This window comes from Aquarana catesbeiana, linkage group LG05 (assembly GCF_042186555.1).
Source record: "Aquarana catesbeiana isolate 2022-GZ linkage group LG05, ASM4218655v1, whole genome shotgun sequence".
Lineage (NCBI taxonomy): Eukaryota > Metazoa > Chordata > Amphibia > Anura > Ranidae > Aquarana > Aquarana catesbeiana.
In genome coordinates, this window is record NC_133328.1 from 578,189,990 (window position 1) to 578,207,204 (window position 17,215).

The window sequence follows — 17,215 nt, forward strand, 5'->3', positions numbered from 1 at the left end:
CGGGCTTTATTTTTTGCCTTCCTCTCGATCAAATGTAGCTATAAAGCTCCTTTATATGGAGGTTTTCTATTGGCTAAACCTTGTGTCTTTTTTTTTTTTTTTTTTTCAACCTACATAACTAGGATTTTTATATGTTTACCTTCATGCTTCAGAAAATTATAATCCAGCCGGATACCTCCAAATTACACATCTTCCATTTTATGGAGCGTTTTTTGTAAGAGAGACCAATTTAGAAACCAGGAGCAGTGAGATAGACTGGCTTTAGGATCAAAGCTTGATTCATAAGCCTCGTACACATGATCGGATTATCCAATGGGAATTATGTGATGACAGACTGTTATCGGAAAATCCAACCGTTTGTACGCTCCATCGGACAATTGTTCTCGGATTTTCCACGGACAAATGTGGGATAGCATGCTTTAAAATTGTCCGCCAACAAATGTGTGTTGTCGGATTTTCCAATCGTGTATACACAAGTCCGTCGGACAAAACTCCAAAGTACAAACACGCATGCTGGGAAGCAATGCTCACCATAACACAACATTAGCAGAAGTTGCCCAAAGGGTGGCGCTAAAGAGCTGAAAAAAAAAGAACATAGTTTCGTGTTTGTTGGCCGACAATTCTTTCCCGTTTGTATGCAAGACAAGTTCCTGGCCAACGCCCTTTGGACAAAAGTCCTACGCTTTGTTCGATGAAAATCCAATCGTGTGTACGAGGCTTTACATTGCCTTGAAAAAGTATTCATACCCCTTTTAAATGTTCCACATTTTGTCACGTTACAACCAAAGACATAAATGTATTTTATTGGGATTTTATGTGATAGACCAACACAAAGTGGCACATAATTGTGAAGTATATGGAAAATGATAAATACTTTTCCATTTTTTTTTTTTTTTTTTTTAAACAAATAAGTATCTGCAAAGTAATGTATAAACGTGAACTGCGCTACAAACAAGTAAAATAATATATAGATAGATCCCTGAAGGACCCACATATGTCTCAGAAATAAACACTGAACCAACCTAAGTGATTATAAAAGAAGAAAATATAACAATAAAAAGTCCCAACAGTGAAATGAAGTCCAAATGTAAAATCCCAATGATATCCAATAAACGTGCAATAAGGCTTAACAATTCATCAGATGACACCATGTGAAAAATCCACCACCAGGTAAATTTTACGCTTACCAAAGGCAAGCTGTATATCAGCTTGTAAATAAACCAGGTGCCCGGTCAGTGATACCGTCCTAGTACGACTTCACCATGTGGAGAAAGGCAAAACAGATTGGCTCCGTCCGGTAGGTAAATGGGCAGTCAGCAGGGAGGACCTTGCTCTGAGGAAACGCGCTCTCTTCTCTGTCTGAAGGCTCAGGTGGACACACGGTTCAGATCCCCTTATCCATTCCACATATCAGCGCCCAAAAATGTGAACCCTGTGTTGCTGTACTCCCCGTCACCATCCCGCTCCCCGCACACGCAGATTGCCCTTTTTTGGCTTCTTGTAGAGCGGATAACATAGGGAAACATCACTTCCCGAGCCGGCGCCAGGACACACATGTGATAGACCAACACAAAGTGGCACATAATTGTGAAGTATATGGAAAATGATAAATAGTTTTCCATTTTTTTTTTTTTTTTTACAAATAAGTATCTGCAAAGTGTGGTGTGCATTTGTATCCCTTAACCCCCCGCCCCCATCAATATTTTGTAGAACCGCCTTTCGCTGTACCTGGAGTGGATCAGAGGTCCTAAAAGGTATACAAAAAGAACTTGGGAAATGTCTAGATCCCGAACAGGACTCTTCCAGGCTCCCGGTCAGACCCTCTGCCACTATACATATATATTACTGTGAAAGCTTTAGACAGATGTGAAAAAATGAAATGTTGTTAAAGAATACTTTTAGAAATAGAAATTGACTCGGTTAAATTGATAGGCAACTCCTATCTTCATATTGATTAGTGGTTCCAAATTAATAATAACTACTGCAGTAGGGAACAGACACAAAAGATACGCTCAGCATCTTTCCAAATAACTGTTCTGCTTTATTATGATGCAATTGAAGGTTTTTATGCACATGATTACGTAGGTATCACATTAATATTACAATTGTACGTTTATGGTAACAAGAGGTGTAACATAGGCAGGCTAATTCTAATCAGGACTTGAAAGAATGTAAACATTTACTGAAAACATTATTAGTGCTGTGTGCACAGTGAGGTCAATGTGCAATACATACAAAATAGAATACAATTATATACAGAACTTACAAATTTCCATTACAGTCTCCCCTCTTTTGATCAATATTTTGATCACTAACCTTACCTGCTATCACCTTTAACCTGGAACCTCCACACACTTAGGTGGAGGTAGTCCTGGCCAAAGAGGCAAAAAACTCCATTGTGGAGAAAATAATAGCTGAGCAACTTTTTCATTACAAAATGACTTTTCATTGTGAAAAACAAATGATTGATAAGACATATTTACAGAGTACTGGCTGTACACTCCTGTGGCCAGAATGGCCTTCTAGCTGAATTGTGGGCATGCTGACTTATCAGCATATGTGAACACAGACAATTCTACATAAAATGGAAGACGTACAAAAGACAAAATATGACTTCAACATGGCTAAACTACTTTTCAAATATATATATCCCTTACAATTAAAGTAATTGAATCAAAAAGTACCCTAGACTGTGATCACAAGAGGGAAACAAATCAAACACAGAGATTTCTTTAATTTAGTCATTTTTGCAGTGTCTGGTGTGGATCCAGGTGACTTTTCCTTCAAGTTTTGCAAAAACTGTACATGAAATAGATGCTGTATTGAGTCTCCAAACTTTTCCTTATATATAAATGTCTCTTAACAATCCACAAGTCACCTGGCTTTAGTTTTAGATCCTTCCAAACTTTTAGGATCTGGAATTGGGGAGAAAACACAAATGAGTTTGTCAAAAACCTTAAAAGATCATCAGCATTCTCTGTGAGATCTGAATGGAGGACTTCAGCTGCTGAGACAAAATATAAGCAAGTGAGTAACACACTCCCAAACCAAATCCCATAGAGAGAGAGTCCAACATCCCCTTAGGGGCTTGATAAAATATAAGAAAACATTCAGGCAAAAGTTTTCTAGTTTCTTACTCTACTTTGTCCGATACATTGTAGACAGTAGGGAGTGTAAAAATAAAACCTCAAAACTTCTAGTAAGGACTCTCCTATAAAAAATGATTTCCTCTGTTACTCTCTGTACTTTCTGCACTCTATATTTACAAACTACTTCTGATAACACTTTTTACTGTGGCCTTTGCAGTAGCATTTGCCACTGGACATCCAAAAAACATGTCCATACAGACAAAATGCATACTTGTAAGATCCTGACTTGGGCATCTGGATATATCTTTTTATAATCTCTGGAAGGGATGTTCAGCTTTTGGTAACACCTTTGGTAACAGGTAAAACAAGAAGTGGTATGTTATAAAAACAACTGTGGAGAACCATGGTTCTATTCCACGCTCATTTACTAAGGCAGCCATAACTTCTTGTGACTGATGACACGGTCCATCTGTCAAGCTGGAGGGAAAAGAGTAGCTGGCAGACATAAATGATCACCTTTTCCAAAGTCCTGTTTCATAAGAAGTTGCCCCCTGTGGACCACTTGTTCTTCTCGTTCTGGGGTCCTTAAAGTTGAATTATTAATCCCAGCTATACTGGGCCAGAACTAGGGTGGAATCTGTGAGTTGCACAGACCCATCAAGTGTCCGGGGCTGTAAATGCAGCATCCTTAGTCACCTGGTCTGCTTCCATGTGTGAAAGTTAATATGGCTACCTCAGCAAGAACCTGGAAGGCTGAAAACAGCCGATCAAATTAACTTGGCCTGCTTTATTGGTTTACCTGCCGAAGTAAAAACAAACTTCTGGCCCTTCAAATGGAACCAAAAGCTCTCTATATCTCGACTATCTATATAAATATACACTCTTTTTATATCTCACAGGCTTTGCTAAAACATGGAGCTCTGCTTCTTGAGCTGGGGAAAAAGGATCCAATGACTTTGAATACAGAGTATCCTTCTGGGTGATAAACTGCATACTCAAATCTACAAAAAATTAAATATCTGGGTCTTCAGGGAGTGTGTCCTGCACTGGGCTCACAGCAGCTGATTCCTACACCATCAATTTAACACACGTGTCTTCCTTTGTCTCCAGCCTCCTCCAATAGAGGCAATAAGGTGGCTGGATTCAAATGTACACATTTTTCATTGTTAGATTTGTACATAAACAAACTCATATTTTAAACCTTTCATTAGACAAACATTTAGTTATCTGTATATTTGCTGCGCTGAATGTTGGACCATTGACCAAAACAATATCTAACTTTGTCTAATAGCACCTTTGTATAAAAGCTACAGCTCTGATATATCGGGGTGAACCATTTATTACTGGGTCCAGCTTGCATAAATATATTACAATGGCTTGTGTTCTATCACACTGTTTGTGTAAGAACTCCAGTTTCATGTTTCAAAAGACAACTTTTTCCTGGTAATATTATAATAAATGATAACAATACCCTGCGGTCATGGAGAGATGTCCATAAATCCAAAATATTCTTCTGCTTATACCACAGTACTTACAAGGGAAAGGGGCACATCATTTCACAAGCCACATATTCTGCTTTGGATTTCAAAAATAAAAATAAATAAAACAAAAGGATCAATCTGTATGATGGACCAGAAAGCATCAAAAACTATAAAACAACTGGCTGCAGGTGGCATCTATCCTAATAGGGTGTGTGGACTTGATGTGATGGGTCTGTTATATTTAAATTTTATTTATTATTACTCTCACATCATGGACCGCACATCAAGTTATTATGAAAAACCTTAAAATTTCATTTTTGTAGAAGAACTTCTTATGTATCCCATCCATCTTGGCTTTGTTAAATATTATGGCAGCTTTATTCAAAATAACAACCTCATCTTAATCTTTTTTTTTCTCTCAGGGCTTATTCTATAAATGTAAAATTACAAAATTGTTATCTTAATCTAAACTAATCTCATTCATTACAAATTTTCCCATTAACCTGAATTTCATTTCCAACCAAAGGTTGTCTAAACCAGTTTCAATATATCTATATTATTAATAAAATTGTTAAACTCATATTAGAAATTAATACTCATTATTACTTCATTTTACTTAATTTCCCTTTTTTAAATGCACTGTTTCCACTATCAAAGGATATTCAATTTGTGTAATACACAGTTAAATGTAACCTTCATTTTACCATGTTTGGAAAACAGATTCAAAATAATTGTGATCACATTGTTTACCATTAGATTCGTTAACCCGGCACATGTTTTGTCTAAAAAACTGGAATTGGCATGGTGTCCTTTCAGCTTATCACTGACCTCTCAGGGACATTCTTCCAGGAGAGCACAAAGGAGGGGGTCACATCTGCGTACATGACACACACAAGCAATAGAACTAAAGGTCCCAGCATTCGCACACACACACACCAATATCTCTCTAAAATCGTTTACTTTTTCCCATTTGTACACAACACATGCATATCATTCTCTCACATTCTTTTAACTCTTTAATATTTACCTGCCTAAATTCTGCTTTCCTTATTTTGTTCAGATATCTTTTATTTCTAGCTTCTATGATCAGACGGGCAGCCACAGTGCTCATCCCATCTTCCCTCTCTGACAACATATAAAGTATTCTGTTTTACCTCTCATTTCTCTGTTTCTGATTCTAATAGTTGTAGTGCCTGACCCCAAATTCATCCCACAACTTAACATGAAAATGTCCCTTTCTGTCTAGTGTTAATGTCACCCTTGATCCATCCTGCTCACATAGATAGCTGTTTCTCTAGCTGTTTACTCTGCATGATTCTTAGTCCCTGTGGACCTTGGTAACCCAGTTACCCATTGTGGATCCCTGTCCACTCTAACCATTAATCTAGGGGCTCAGTATAGGCGGAACCGCACCTTCGGTTCATATATAGCGCTCCTCTTGCGCTGGGCATTTTTGAGGGTCTCTTACCCTTCATTCCCTTACTTAATTCAATGCCCATAATGACTGGCCAGTCTTCTCTCTTCTCTATGTGTGCCTATACCCTCTTGCCTCTAAACTACTTTATCTAGCAGATGTACTACATATACCTGTGAACAGCACTATTCTTCCCTTTCTTATATATAACACTCCAATGGACAATAGACAGGGACAACATAACATATAACCACCAATCAATACAGTTCGATTAAGGGGAGTAAAATAGGTACCCTTTGTCCCGAAAATGCCTTACCGATCAAGGAAGTCTGATAACTCAAATGTAAGCAAAAGGCTTACCTCAGTCGGCTGATTATCAGAAATTCCCGGATCGTCTCAAGCTCCTTGTTTCGGATACTCAGGGTCACCTGGAATCCCCTCCTTAGGCAAAGCTCGCCATGCTGACTCGGTTAAATTGATGATAGGCAACTCCTATCCTCATATTGATTATTGGTTCCAAATTAATAATAACTACTGCAGTAGGGAACAGACACAAAAGATACGCTCAGCATCTTTCCAAATTACTGTTCTGCTTTATTATGACGCAATTGAAGGTTTTTATGCACATGATTACGTAGGTATCACATTAATATTACAATTGTACGTTTATGGTAACAAGGGGCGTTACATAGGCAGGCTAATTCTAATCAGTACTCGAAAGAATGTAAACATTTACTGAAAACATTATTAGTGCCTAGTGCACAGTGAGGGCATTGTGCAATACATACAAAATAGAATACAATTATATACAGAACTTTGCAAACCTTTCTATTGTTTACAAGTAATCCTAGACTATATTGGTACTTGCAAAACAGAAAAAGTGGCGCTAAATGACGGTATACCTCCTAGCTGTTGCGAAAAATGGTGATCTAGTGTTCTACCAAACAATGTGTACAAATAAAAAGTGAAAAACAATCATGAAAAATCTTATCAGTGTGAGAAAATAGAAAAAATATATGGTATCCCTGTAAAAGTGTGTCATACACACAGCAATATATATTGTATACTAATATAAAACGTGAAATATAAATGATATAAGTCCATAAAGATTCCACAGGCAGGACACCGTGCAGGAAAGGTGAGGTATCTGGAAACAATCCACCAATTCACTCAGTGTTAGTGATTCCTCTCCCCTTGAATTCAACACTCACCAGCTCCATATGCCTCACACTCTCGTGTTTTGGCAATAAGGCATAAGTATAAGGTTGATCAATGGAGGGTCAAAGGATCCAAATTCTTTAATCATCCAAGTGTCACCTCAATTCATAAAAAGAACTCAAAATAGTGTGATACCGTAAAATATATAACATTTATTCAACTTAAAACTTCAATCATTACACTCACAAGAAAAACTCTTGATTCAAGCCAAACTGACACTGCAAAGCAAATCCAAATCAAACCGAATCCTCCTCTGTGAAACGCCCAGCACCACTGTGAGAATGAGGGTCACGGCGGACCTCAAGAAGCAGCGTTGGATAAGTTCTCACCCCTCTCCGCTGACAATCTAAAGATGTGGATCACCTGCTGGCAACAAAGCCCGGGGGGCAGCTCCTCTAAAACGTTTGAAGGCTCCCGCCGATGCACGGAGATCCGCAACCAAGTCCCGTCCGTCACTAATGATTACTGATAGGTGCCGTACAGCCACGCCCCGACATGTTTCGTCATATCAGACTTCCTCATGGGATTGGCTGTACGGCACGGCACCTCCTACCCTTATACTCCTTGCGTCTTTCGACGTAATAGTATGCTAATCTGTGTTCACATTCCCAGATGCCTCTGCGGCCCTCAAAAAGCAGCGATGCTGGGCCGATCACGTACATCAGAGAGCAGCTAAACTGTAAACATATCTTGAAGATGGCTAAGCAAAGTATAATCAAATGTAATGTATAGAATGGGAGTTAAAAATCAAAAATAGTGAGACAGACTGTTTTAAATTATAGACCTCATACGTTGAGTCCCAATCAGCAGTATATCACCAACCTATTGATTGAACACTCCCCTCATGGAGTATAGAGTCATAGATCTAAAAATGTTGCATAATAGAGTTATCCAAGCGGTTTATAATATATGGTCAGACAATGCAGCACATACATTACCCGATCATAATCATAGACCGGGGCATTTTCCTGAATATATCCATCATTCCCCCTAGCTAATAATAAGAACTTCACATAAGTATAATCATAGTTCATTCCCTATATCTATATTGTATACCATCTATAGTGTATAAATAATATTAAACCCTTAGTGAATTGTTGTGAATCACTAAAGAGCTGTCATGCTGTTGACCAGTAGAGTAAGCCCTCTAGTGGTGAAAGTAAAAAAGTATCTCCTCCATGTTTAAAAAAATGATTTCCATTAAATTGAGCCACACAATTACCACCCTAGTAAGAACATAGCCCCCTAAATATATTAGTGAGCTATATCACTATGAGTATTAGTGATAGTGCACTGTGCCTAAACATATAAATATAAATTGGCCAATGTTTCAAGTGATGCTTATATATAAAAAACAAAAATCAGTGATAAAAAAAAAAAAAAAAAAAAAAAAAAACAAAGACCATTATAGACAAAGGACAGTTGTTTCTCTCAACAATAATCGAGTGTAGTGAGTTCTATAGGGGAATGTATAGAGAGAAATGTAGAGACAAATTCCCTTGGGTATATGGTTCAAACGTCACTGATGAAGCAGTTCAAATCTACCTCAATATTCAAGCCCCTAGGGGCAAGACTTTTCAGACGAAATATCCATAGGGTCTCTCTTTGTGAGAGATCCCTAACTCTATTAGACCCTCTCCAAGCTGGATACACACAATCTAATCCACAAAATTGTGCTAGGGAGGGGTCCTGATGATGTTTCTCTCTAAAGTGTAGAGATACACTGTGGTATTTGTAACCGTTTTTGATGTTCGTGAGATGCTCAGATATTCGGACTCGGAGTAGTCGTTTCGTCCGTCCAACATACAGTAACCCGCACGGACACCATAAGAGGTAGACGACGTATGAAGAATTACACGATATGTATTCCTTGATCTCAAAGTTTTGTTGGTCTGTGCTGGTGACAATTGTCATCCCCCTATTGGAGACCCTCACAGTTCTGCAACATACACATTTCCTACATGGGTAAAAACCCTGTAGGTCAATTCTTAGAGTTTGTTGCCCTGGTGGGTCCAGGATCTTTCTTACCACTCTATCCCCAAAGTTTGGAGCTCGTTTGTAAACAAACCTGGGTGATGAGGGTAAGATTTGGCCTAAGTGTCTATCCCTTTCCAAGATGTGCCAGTGCTTCCTAAATATTGCCTCAATGTCCTTGTATTGGAAATGGAAGCCTGTAATGAACCTAATTTGTTGTTGGGTACTTTCTTCTGGTGGGCGTCTACTCCTAAAACACTGGTCTCTAGGTCTAAGTGCCACTTCCTGTATAGTATTATCCAGTCCCTGTTCACGGTAACCTTTTGCATAAATTTGTCCTTTAGTAATTTGACTTGGGTGTAGTAATCCTCCAGCTCGGTACAGTTTCTTCGTACCCTGAGTATTTGACCCTTCGGTATATTCCGAATCCAAGTGGGGTGGTGCCCACTAGTGATGGTCAAATAACTGTTGCGATCCGTCGGTTTGAAATACGTCTTAGTTCTCAGACCGTTGGTATGTATTTCTATAGTTAAATCCAAAAAGTTGACAGAAGTGTCGCTAATTTGGAAATCTAATTTAATGCCATTGGGGTTGTGATTCAAATGTCCCAGAAATTCGATCACTGACTCTCTGGATCCCTCCCAAATGAACATTAAATCGTCTATGAAACGACGATAAAACTTCAGCTGAGGCCTATGGGTACTGAAGACTCGTTTGTCTTCCCACTCAGCCATAAACAGGTTGGCGAGGCTGGGAGCATATTTAGCTCCCATTGCCACGCCAACCTGTTGTGAAAAGAAAAAACCGTGGTACCAAAAATAATTGTGGGACATGCAAAAATCCAGGGCATGTCCCAAAAAACGTTTTTGCGTGTGAGGGACTTCATCCCTCCTACTAAGTGCCCAATTAAGTGCCAACAGCGCATCCTCATGTTTTATGATGGTATATAATGAGGATACATCAGCCGTCACTAAATAAGTCTCTATTCCAGGGTTGATCACTACTTCCCTTAAGAGTTGTAGCAGGTCTGATGTATCCTTCAAATAAGCTTTGGTGGTTAGAACGCTGGGCTGCAGGAATTTATCTAAGTATTCACCCATACGTGCCGTAACAGAACCAATCCCGTTCACAATAGGACGGGCCGGTGGTGTTTGTGCGTTCTTGTGGATTTTTGGCAGTGTATAAATGATGGGGATCCTGCATGTTGAAGGCACTAAATAACGTTTCTCTTTATCATTCAGAGCCTTGATCTGATGACCCCATTCGACCAACGCATTCAATTGTGTTCTGTAAGCTTCTGTTGGGTCAACTCTCAGTTTCTTGTATGTGATTTTATCACCCAAGAGTTCCATAAGCTGATGGTGATAGAACTCTTTATTCAACAGGACCACTCCTCCCCCCTTATCCGCCGGGCGGATGATGATATTTTTCTTATCTTCCAATGATTTTAGTCCATCTTTAATATACCTAGGATTTACCGTTTTCTTAACAGGGAGCTCATCAATGTCTTTCAACACCAAATGCTTGAATACCTCTATGAAGTGGTTGTTCGATAGTTGTGGGTTAAAGGTTGACTTGTTCTTAAGCCCACTGTCAATTCTCTGCCCTCCTGCATTTGCTCTAATCCCTGATTCCACAGGGTGGCTAAGGAAATACTTCTTTAAATTGAGTGTTCTAATAAATTTATGTGTATCAATGTAGGTTTCAAACTTATTCATCACTCTCCTAGGGGCACATTTAAGGCCAGTGTGTAAGATATTTAATTCCTTCTCATTTAGCTTAGCTTCACTCAAGTTATATATACCCGTTTCTACATATCCCTCGGTCTTTTTCTTGGGTTGTCTCCGTCTGCCTGCCCGACATCCCCTTCTCCTCTTTGGTAGGGGGTCATTTCTCGGTTTGGGTAATATGGGGGTCCAGTGGGATTGCCTCCCCTGCGTTCCCCTGGATGTGTGTTCCTTCTTGGTGTGCCAGTCCCCCTCCCACCCCTCCCCCGTTGTCCTAAAAAAGGCTCCTGTTGATGGTATGTTCTGTACTCTTCATCCATTAATGGTTGGTATCTATTGTATAGTGGTACATGATAATTGGGTTCAGGAGGAGGATAATGCTGCCATTGTTGGGGATAATCCATGGAACGCCCCCCCCCTCCCCTTCTCTGTTGGTATGAGTGGGGTGAGGATTCGGAATATACCGAAGGGTCAAATACTCAGGGTACGAAGAAACTGTACCGAGCTGGAGGATTACTACACCCAAGTCAAATTACTAAAGGACAAATTTATGCAAAAGGGTTACCGTGAACAGGGACTGGATAATACAATACAGGAAGTGGCACTTAGACCTGGAGACCAGTGTTTTAGGAGTAGACGCCCACCAGAAGAAAGTACCCAACAACAAATTAGGTTCATTACAGGCTTCCATTTCCAATACAAGGACATTGAGGCAATATTTAGGAAGCACTGGCACATCTTGGAAAGGGATAGACACTTAGGCCAAATCTTACCCTCATCACCCAGGTTTGTTTACAAACGAGCTCCAAACTTTGGGGATAGAGTGGTAAGAAAGATCCTGGACCCACCAGGGCAACAAACTCTAAGAATTGACCTACAGGGTTTTTACCCATGTAGGAAATGTGTATGTTGCAGAACTGTGAGGGTCTCCAATAGGGGGATGACAATTGTCACCAGCACAGACCAACAAAACTTTGAGATCAAGGAATACATATCGTGTAATTCTTCATACGTCGTCTACCTCTTATGGAGTCCGTGCGGGTTACTGTATGTTGGACGGACGAAACGACTACTCCGAGTCCGAATATCTGAGCATCTCACGAACATCAAAAACGGTTACAAATACCACAGTGTATCTCTACACTTTAGAGAGAAACATCATCAGGACCCCTCCCTAGCACAATTTTGTGGATTAGATTGTGTGTATCCAGCTTGGAGAGGGTCTAATAGAGTTAGGGATCTCTCACAAAGAGAGACCCTATGGATATTTCGTCTGAAAAGTCTTGCCCCTAGGGGCTTGAATATTGAGGTAGATTTGAACTGCTTCATCAGTGACGTTTGAACCATATACCCAAGGGAATTTGTCTCTACATTTCTCTCTATACATTCCCCTATAGAACTCACTACACTCGATTATTGTTGAGAGAAACAACTGTCCTTTGTCTATAATGGTCTTTGTTTTTTTTTTTTTTTTTTTTTTTTTTTATCACTGATTTTTGTTTTTTATATATAAGCATCACTTGAAACATTGGCCAATTTATATTTATATGTTTAGGCACAGTGCACTATCACTAATACTCATAGTGATATAGCTCACTAATATATTTAGGGGGCTATGTTCTTACTAGGGTGGTAATTGTGTGGCTCAATTTAATGGAAATCATTTTTTTAAACATGGAGGAGATACTTTTTTACTTTCACCACTAGAGGGCTTACTCTACTGGTCAACAGCATGACAGCTCTTTAGTGATTCACAACAATTCACTAAGGGTTTAATATTATTTATACACTATAGATGGTATACAATATAGATATAGGGAATGAACTATGATTATACTTATGTGAAGTTCTTATTATTAGCTAGGGGGAATGATGGATATATTCAGGAAAATGCCCCGGTCTATGATTATGATCGGGTAATGTATGTGCTGCATTGTCTGACCATATATTATAAACCGCTTGGATAACTCTATTATGCAACATTTTTAGATCTATGACTCTATACTCCATGAGGGGAGTGTTCAATCAATAGGTTGGTGATATACTGCTGATTGGGACTCAACGTATGAGGTCTATAATTTAAAACAGTCTGTCTCACTATTTTTGATTTTTAACTCCCGTTCTATACATTACATTTGATTATACTTTGCTTAGCCATCTTCAAGATATGTTTACAGTTTAGCTGCTCTCTGATGTACGTGATCGGCCCAGCATCGCTGCTTTTTGAGGGCCGCAGAGGCATCTGGGAATGTGAACACAGATTAGCATACTATTACGTCGAAAGACGCAAGGAGTATAAGGGTAGGAGGTGCCGTGCCGTACAGCCAATCCCATGAGGAAGTCTGATATGACGAAACATGTCGGGGCGTGGCTGTACGGCACCTATCAGTAATCATTAGTGACGGACGGGACTTGGTTGCGGATCTCCGTGCATCGGCGGGAGCCTTCAAACGTTTTAGAGGAGCTGCCCCCCGGGCTTTGTTGCCAGCAGGTGATCCACATCTTTAGATTGTCAGCGGAGAGGGGTGAGAACTTATCCAACGCTGCTTCTTGAGGTCCGCCGTGACCCTCATTCTCACAGTGGTGCTGGGCGTTTCACAGAGGAGGATTCGGTTTGATTTGGATTTGCTTTGCAGTGTCAGTTTGGCTTGAATCAAGAGTTTTTCTTGTGAGTGTAATGATTGAAGTTTTAAGTTGAATAAATTTTATATATTTTACGGTATCACACTATTTTGAGTTCTTTTTATGAATTGAGGTGACACTTGGATGATTAAAGAATTTGGATCCTTTGACCCTCCATTGATCAACCTTATACTTATGCCTTATTGCCAAAACACGAGAGTGTGAGGCATATGGAGCTGGTGAGTGTTGAATTCAAGGGGAGAGGAATCACTAACACTGAGTGAATTGGTGGATTGTTTCCAGATACCTCACCTTTCCTGCACGGTGTCCTGCCTGTGGAATCTTTATGGACTTATATCATTTATATTTCACGTTTTATATTAGTATACAATATATATTGCTGTGTGTATGACACACTTTTACAGGGATACCATATATTTTTTCTATTTTCTCACACTGATAAGATTTTTCATGATTGTTTTTCACTTTTTATTTGTACACATTGTTTGGTAGAACACTAGATCACCATTTTTCGCAACAGCTAGGAGGTATACCGTCATTTAGCGCCACTTTTTCTGTTTTGCAAGTACCAATATAGTCTAGGATTACTTGTAAACAATAGAAAGGTTTGCATAGTACATTTTTTACTTTAAAGTGGCAGCTCTATAGTTATTCCATTAGGTTTTTCTCTTTTGTAGGGGTTAAGTACCCTTCTACCTGGCATTTGAGTGCAGTGGTGAAAACTCGAGAGGGGCGCGTAGATCTGAGTTTTCTCATTTGTCACATTATTTGATCCTTAACCACCTGCAGCCATGGATGCTATTAATTTTTTATCCAACAGACAAATGAATCCCGAATGTGTCTTCTCCACCAGCCATGAAATGATTGACTGTGAGGAAGACTATACGGGTATTTTTAAGAATTTAGAGAACTTACTAGAAAAGCAAATTAAGACATGGTGGGATGTCTTCACCTTTGAACATTATTTAAGGGAGAACCTCATCTTTCGCAGCCTAAGATGGGAAGTAGCACCCCAGGATGGGCTGAATGAACAGGTGTTTATGGATGAGTGGTTCGAATTTTTTAACAGAGTAGGGAGGGAATTACAAACCCTTGTTTTAAAGAGAAAACAGATCAAGCTTAGTAAAATTAAAGAGAAAATCACTGTTCTGCAAAGTAAGCTAGAACCCATCATTGATTCTAACCAGATGAAAGAGTTTAACACCAACATGCAAAAGAAACTTGAAAAGATAGATCGAGAAACTCAAAAGAAAAAGGTAAAAAAATATAATAGGGACTCTAATGATTTTAAAACCAACAAGGTTTATGCTTGGCAGAATTTAAATGTGAACAACTCTGATATTGATAACACCAACAAAGAGGGAAAAGTTGCTAGGACCATTACACAATCGCATCAAGTTAAAGAGGCACCCCCCAAGGGCACTAACAACAGAAGCTTAACAGGCCCCAATTATAATCGGAATGGCAACACCCCGACTAATAGGGAGTATGGCCATAATGAACAACATCAACCAGGAGGCCCAATCAGATCAAGTAGTAGGGGATATCCACAACAATATGGTTACTCCTCACCCCACTCATACCAACAGAGAAGGGGAGGGGGGGGGCGTTCCATGGATTATCCCCAACAATGGCAGCATTATCCTCCTCCTGAACCCAATTATCATGTACCACTATACAATAGATACCAACCATTAATGGATGAAGAGTACAGAACATACCATCAACAGGAGCCTTTTTTAGGACAACGGGGGAGGGGTGGGAGGGGGACTGGCACACCAAGAAGGAACACACATCCAGGGGAACGCAGGGGAGGCAATCCCACTGGACCCCCATATTACCCAAACCGAGAAATGACCCCCTACCAAAGAGGAGAAGGGGATGTCGGGCAGGCAGACGGAGACAACCCAAGAAAAAGACCGAGGGATATGTAGAAACGGGTATATATAACTTGAGTGAAGCTAAGCTAAATGAGAAGGAATTAAATATCTTACACACTGGCCTTAAATGTGCCCCTAGGAGAGTGATGAATAAGTTTGAAACCTACATTGATACACATAAATTTATTAGAACACTCAATTTAAAGAAGTATTTCCTTAGCCACCCTGTGGAATCAGGGATTAGAGCAAATGCAGGAGGGCAGAGAATTGACAGTGGGCTTAAGAACAAGTCAACCTTTAACCCACAACTATCGAACAACCACTTCATAGAGGTATTCAAGCATTTGGTGTTGAAAGACATTGATGAGCTCCCTGTTAAGAAAACGGTAAATCCTAGGTATATTAAAGATGGACTAAAATCATTGGAAGATAAGAAAAATATCATCATCCGCCCGGCGGATAAGGGGGGAGGAGTGGTCCTGTTGAATAAAGAGTTCTATCACCATCAGCTTATGGAACTCTTGGGTGATAAAATCACATACAAGAAACTGAGAGTTGACCCAACGGAAGCTTACAGAACACAATTGAATGCGTTGGTCGAATGGGGTCATCAGATCAAGGCTCTGAATGATAAAGAGAAACGTTATTTAGTGCCTTCAACATGCAGGATCCCCATCATTTATACACTGCCAAAAATCCACAAGAACGCACAAACACCACCGGCCCGTCCTATTGTGAACGGGATTGGTTCTGTTACGGCACGTATGGGTGAATACTTAGATAAATTCCTGCAGCCCAGCGTTCTAACCACCAAAGCTTATTTGAAGGATACATCAGACCTGCTACAACTCTTAAGGGAAGTAGTGATCAACCCTGGAATAGAGACTTATTTAGTGACGGCTGATGTATCCTCATTATATACCATCATAAAACATGAGGATGCGCTGTTGGCACTTAATTGGGCACTTAGTAGGAGGGATGAAGTCCCTCACACGCAAAAACGTTTTTTGGGACATGCCCTGGATTTTTGCATGTCCCACAATTATTTTTGGTACCACGGTTTTTTCTTTTCACAACAGGTTGGCGTGGCAATGGGAGCTAAATATGCTCCCAGCCTCGCCAACCTGTTTATGGCTGAGTGGGAAGACAAACGAGTCTTCAGTACCCATAGGCCTCAGCTGAAGTTTTATCGTCGTTTCATAGACGATTTAATGTTCATTTGGGAGGGATCCAGAGAGTCAGTGATCGAATTTCTGGGACATTTGAATCACAACCCCAATGGCATTAAATTAGATTTCCAAATTAGCGACACTTCTGTCAACTTTTTGGATTTAACTATAGAAATACATACCAACGGTCTGAGAACTAAGACGTATTTCAAACCGACGGATCGCAACAGTTATTTGACCATCACTAGTGGGCACCACCCCACTTGGATTCGGAATATACCGAAGGGTCAAATACTCAGGGTACGAAGAAACTGTACCGAGCTGGAGGATTACTACACCCAAGTCAAATTACTAAAGGACAAATTTATGCAAAAGGGTTACCGTGAACAGGGACTGGATAATACAATACAGGAAGTGGCACTTAGACCTAGAGACCAGTGTTTTAGGAGTAGACGCCCACCAGAAGAAAGTACCCAACAACAAATTAGGTTCATTACAGGCTTCCATTTCCAATACAAGGACATTGAGGCAATATTTAGGAAGCACTGGCACATCTTGGAAAGGGATAGACACTTAGGCCAAATCTTACCCTCATCACCCAGGTTTGTTTACAAACGAGC